At 39.5% G+C, this 5847-nt stretch overlaps 1 pseudogene; it reads left to right on the top strand.

Annotated features, from left to right (window-relative positions):
* The first annotated feature begins 2248 nt into the window (after nucleotides 1–2248).
* On the top strand, nucleotides 2249–4661 carry LOC114704896 (annotated as a pseudogene).
* Nucleotides 4662–5847: the final 1186 nt, after the last annotated feature.

Raw genomic sequence — 5847 nt, 5'->3', positions numbered from 1 at the left:
CTGCTCCTGGACAATTATGACATCAGTTATAACAAAATAAAATTACCCTTTCACAGGTTCATTTTGCTCCAATCTCTCAAGTAACATTCAACTATGGGAACTTTCCATCTTGGAATCTGCTTGATTTCTACGTAATTGACGACTTGATTAGGATGGATTTTTTTCCAAATGTGATTCCATTGGTTTGCTATGTAATCATACTGAACACAGTATGGGGGATTTAATGTTAAATGCCCAGAAATATCAGTCAGAATTACCAAAATAACTTTGTCACAATATATATGTAAATCATGATTAAATAGACACAAATGAGAGAAGAGACGGGACAGAATAAACCTCAAAGGCCCATTCTCTGTGTATGTACTCTGTTCTTTGGTCCTAACTCAGTCTAGATCTCCTCAATCCCTCCAAAGCTGCAAAATCACTTGGCTATGCATCCATTTGCTATGTATAACATTATGGACACACGATTCAGAGCTTTGCCTCTTGCTGTAGGTATAGGTATGTATGTACATATGTTATATGTGAATGAAAAAGAGGAGAAATGACTAAATGGTACAAGACCCCAGGGAAATGTACTTCTCTTTGTTCTTTTTTTAAAATATTTTATTTTATAATTATTTTAATTTTACATATCAGCCACAGATTCTCCTGTCCTCCCTCCTCCCACCCCCCCAGCCTCCCCCCCCACAATCCACCCCCCATTCCCACCTCCTCCAAGGCAGGTCTCCCCTGGGGAGTCAGCCAGCCTGGTAGACTCAGTTGGGGCAGGTCCAGTCCCCTCTTCCCTACACCAAGGCTGAGCAAAGTGTCTCAGCATAGGCCCCAGGCTCCAAAAAGCCAGATCATGCACCAAGGACAGGTCCTGGCTCCACTGCCTGGAGGCCTCCTAAACAGTTCAAGCTAATCAACTGTCTCACTTATCCAGAGGGCTTGGTCCAGTTCCACGGGGGCCACAGCTCATGTGTTTCCACTAGTTTGGCTATTTGTCCCTGTGCTTTTTCCAATCATGGTCTCAATATCTCTTGCCCATATAATCCCTCCTCCCTCTTGCTGATTGGACTCCTGGAGCTCCACCTGGAACGTGGCCATGGATCTCTGCATCTGCTTCCATCAGTCACTGGATGAGAGTTCTATCATGACAGGGTGTTTGGCCATCCTATCACCAGAGTAGGTCAGCTCAGGCACTCTCTCGACCATTGCCAGTAGTCTATAGTGGAGGTATCTTTGTGGATTTCTGGGGACCTCTCTATCACTCTGCTTCTTCCTATTCCCATGGGGTCTTCATTTATCATGGTGTCTCTTTCCTTGTTCTCCCACTCTTTCCTTGTTCTCCCACTCTGTTCCTGATCCAGCTGGGACCTCCCGCTCCCCTAAGCTCGCATTCCCCTGACCCTTGCCCTCCATTACCCCCCTTCACCCTCAGGGTTTGCTCATGTAGATCTCATCCATTTCTCTGTTGCTGGGCGATCCCTGTGTGTTTCTTAGGTTCCTCTTTGCTAGGTAGCCTCCCTGGAGTTGTGAGTTGCAGTCTGGTTATCTTTTGCTTTACATCTAGTATCCACTTATGAGTGAGTACATACCATGTTTTTTCTCTTTGTTCTTAATATAAACTCACTAATTCAGTAACTCCTAACCACAATGGTAATTTAAATTTAAATTAATATTAAATAAAATATATAATTTATTATTCTAGCCCCATGCCCAAGTTTGCTTTCTAATGCTGCAATAAAATACCATGACCAAAAGCAACTTGGGGAAGAATTTATTTCATCTTACAATTTACAGTCAATCATCAAAGGAAGTCAGGGTATGAACCTGAAGGCAGGATCTGATGCACAGGCCATGGAGGAGCATTACTTCCTGGGCTGTTCCTCATGTCTTGCTAATCCTACTTTCTTAAAGAACTCCGGACCACCTGACTGGGGATGGCACCACCAAAGGTGTGCTGGCCCCTCATGTATCAATCATTAATCAGGAAATTACCCCTAAAACTTGCCTATAGGCCAATCTGATGGAGGCATGTTCTTAACTGTGGTTCCCTCTTCCCAGATGACTATAGCTGTATCAAGTGACAAAAAAAGAAGAAAAGAGTAACCAGCACAACTGACCACTTATGAAACTGACACACAACTACATCACTATTAAACCATAACTGTTTCTTTCTTGTTTATCCCCAATATCTCATGTCAGTATCACAATATAAAGTATAACATGACTTTAAAAATCTCACAGTCTTAGAGGTGTCGAGGCTGCGGGGCCGCCCAAGAAACTAAAGATGATGCCTGGTGGAAAAAAGCTTTCTGGGAAATCTGGGAAGCCTTCATTGGTGGATCAGCCTAAAGCCTTTGACTTTGAGAAAGAAGATAAAGATCTGACTGGTTCAGAGGAGGATGTTGCTGATGAAAAGACTCCAGTAATTGAAAAACATGGAAAAAAAAGATCTGGATGAATAGTTGAAGATGTGGGAGGTGAAGTACAGAATATGCTGGAAAAATTTGGAGCTGACATCAACAAAGCTCTTCTTGCCAAAAGAAAATGAATAGAAATGTACACTAAAGCTTCTTTCAAAGCCAGTAACCAGAAAATCGAGCAAATTTGGAAAACACAACAAGAGGAAATACAAAAGCTTGACAGTGAATCTTCTCAGCAATTTTTGAGTGTGTTGCAGCAGTGGGAACTGGATATGCAGAAATTTGAGGAACAAGGAGAAAAACTAACTAATCTTTTTCGACAACAACAGAAGCTTTTCCAGCAGTCTAGAATTGTTCAGAGCCAGAGACTGAAAGCAATCAAACAGCTACATGAGCGGTTCATAAAGTGCTGGGATTAAAAGAGTGCTCTCCATAGCCTTTTTAACTTGATATTGTTACTATTATATTGTTCTAGAATTCTTACCTCTGCAGTGGTTCATTATGTCTTTAATTTCTGCTATTCCACTTGTTTATTTGCTGTTTGTACTATTTCACTCTCTTATCACCCTTAGGCTATTAAAACTCTCAACTGACTTCTTTCCTTCATTCCTTTCTTCGAGTCGGCCATATATTTTTCTAAAACCTCCTTCCTGAAAATGTGCTATAGTCTCCTGTTCTAAATGTTTAGGTATTTAGGATTTCCCTTGAAATGATTCAAGCTTCACAAATTATACATGTCTATTACTCCAAACTCTCTACATAATTGCTTCCTCTGAATCCATAGACTTACATATTTCCATGCTTCAATTATACTATTGCTATAGAATATTTCAAGTTCCCTTTTAATTAATGAAATAATGTACCTTCTGTCACTAAGTAGGAATATTTGTGCATTCCACTGTAAAGCTATAGGAGTTGCGTTTCCATTCTTGTTTTTATAACTTATAAAGTAACATTATTCTTGTTTACATAACTTTTCTGATTGAAACAAGCATTTATTACTTTTTTTAAGTTTCTACACAGAATGTAGTACACTTTACATATTAGACAACTATTTGTTGAATGAATATTTAAAAAAATTAAACTTTTTAGCTAGGTGTTATTGCACATTCCTCTAATTCCAGTAGAGGAGAGCCCCAGGCAGGATTAGAGAGTTTGAGGTGAGCCTTGCCTATATGATGAGATATCTTGTCTAGAAAAACAAAATACTAAGGCAGAATTCAATCTCCAGGACGCACATGGCAGAAGGAGAGAACCCAGTACCCACAAGTTGTCCTCTACATATAGTGGCTCATATATGTTTGACACACACACATATACACTGAATGAATGGAAATGTAATAAACAATTCTTAAAATAATAATTTTTTATAACTTGAGAAATGACTTCATACTACAGATATTTTATTCTCTTTTGTGAGTTCCAGTCACATTGAGTCTTAGTCACAATAAGTAGATTATACCTAAATGTTTTAAGAAACTTAACAGAAATTTTCAAAATGGTCTTATCACTGTTTCTACTGTTTCTATTCCTGGACTTTGTTTTCTTCTTTTAAGACAGGATCCTATGTTTCCCAGACTAGCCTCAAATTCTCAGTTTTCCCATCTTGTGTAGCTCCCTCCCCCATTTTTCTTTTTATCACCTTGGCCTTAATATTTCATTAAACTATTGTTTGAGGCAAAGATGCTACTATTGTACTTCATATAATTGCAGTTGATTTATGTGTGATATATTTTACTTGTTTATAGCGGGAAACTTGGTCTATAGGAGTTAATTAGACTGCTGGGGTAAATAATGAGCATTATTTGAATAATTAAAAGGTTTTTAACTTTTGAAACTTTTACAATTTTGAACCTGTGATTAAAAGTTACAGTTTCTAACCAAAGTGGTCTTTTTGTGTTTTAGAGTTTGGAGGATGTGGAAAAAAATAATGATAATCTATTTACTGGCACACAAAGTGAACTTAAAAAAGAAATGGCTATGTTGCAAAAAAAAGTTATGATGGAGACTCAGCAGCAAGAGATGGCAAATGTTCGAAAGTCTCTTCAGTCCATGTTATTCTGATGAGTCTTTGAAGAAAGAACTTGAACCTAAGTAATATGATACAATTAAAACATTGGCTATGACATGCCATTAGAAATTATAGTTTAAAATATAACATCCGTAATCATTAGCTTGTTTAAGTGGAAGACTTTTGTTCCTGTTAACTTCTAAATAAACCTAAACAGCTGTGTAAAAAAAAAAGAACTCACAGTCTTTAAATTTTTTTAAATATTTTAAAAGTTCACTCTCTAGGGCCTGGAGAGCTATCTCAATGTTTAAGAGCACTTGCTGTTATTTCAGATTACTGGAGTTCAATTCCCAGCATCCACATGGTAGTTCACAATAACCTGTAACTCCAGTTCCAAAGGATTCTTGTGTATATGTATGTACATGCAAGCAAACACTCATGCATATCAAAATAAACAAACAAATATATTATTTTTTAATTTCAGCCTCTTTAAAACAATCCAACATCTCTGAAAGCCCAAAGCCTCTCAAATGATGACTCTTGTTAAATAAAAAAAAAAGTTTCATACTTCTTATTAAAAGAGAAATGGATGAGATCTACATGAACAGCCTGGACATGAGTGGGAGCAATGAACGGCGAGGGTCGAGGGAAAGAGAGCGGGAGATCCCACCTGGATCAAGAACAGAGAGGGAGAACAAGGAATAGGAGACCAAGGTAAATGAAGACCACATGAGAAAAGGAAGAAACAAAGAGCTAAAGAGGCCTACAGAAATCCACAAAGATTCCCCCACAAAAGACTGCTGGCAATGGTCGAGAGACAGCTGGGACTGACCTACTCTGGTGATGGGATGGCCAAACACCCTAATAGTTGGGTCAGAAACCCCATCCAAGGACTGAGGAATCTGGATGCAGACATCCACAGCTAGGCCCCCGGGTGGAGCACTGGGAATCTAATTAGCGAGAAAGAGGAGGGTTTATATGAGTGAGAATTGTTGAAACCAAGGTTGGATAAAGCACAGGGACAAATAGCCAAATGAATGGAAACACATGAACTATGAACCAAAGGCTGAGGGGTCTCCAACTGGATCAGGCCCTCTGAATAGGTGAGACAGTTGATTGGCTTGATCTGTTTGGGAGGAATCTAGGCAGTGGTACCAGGTCCTGGGCTCGCTGCATGAGATAGCTGTTTGAAACCTGGGACTTATGGAGGGACGCTTGGCTCAGTCTGGGAGGAGGGGACTGGACCTGCCTGGACTGAGTCTATCAGGTCGATCTCAGTCCTCGGGGGTGGCCTTGATCTGGAGGTGGTGGGAATGGGGGAGTGGGCTGGGGGAAGGGAGGGGGTGGGAGGGGGAGAACAAGGGAATCTGTGGTTGTTATGTAGAACTGTATAGTATTGTAAAATAAAATAAAAAAAGTATA

Source organism: Peromyscus leucopus, chromosome X (genome assembly GCF_004664715.2).
Source record: "Peromyscus leucopus breed LL Stock chromosome X, UCI_PerLeu_2.1, whole genome shotgun sequence".
Lineage (NCBI taxonomy): Eukaryota > Metazoa > Chordata > Mammalia > Rodentia > Cricetidae > Peromyscus > Peromyscus leucopus.
Note: the sequence above shows the minus strand (reverse complement) of the source record. Positions and strands in the feature narration are given on the sequence as shown.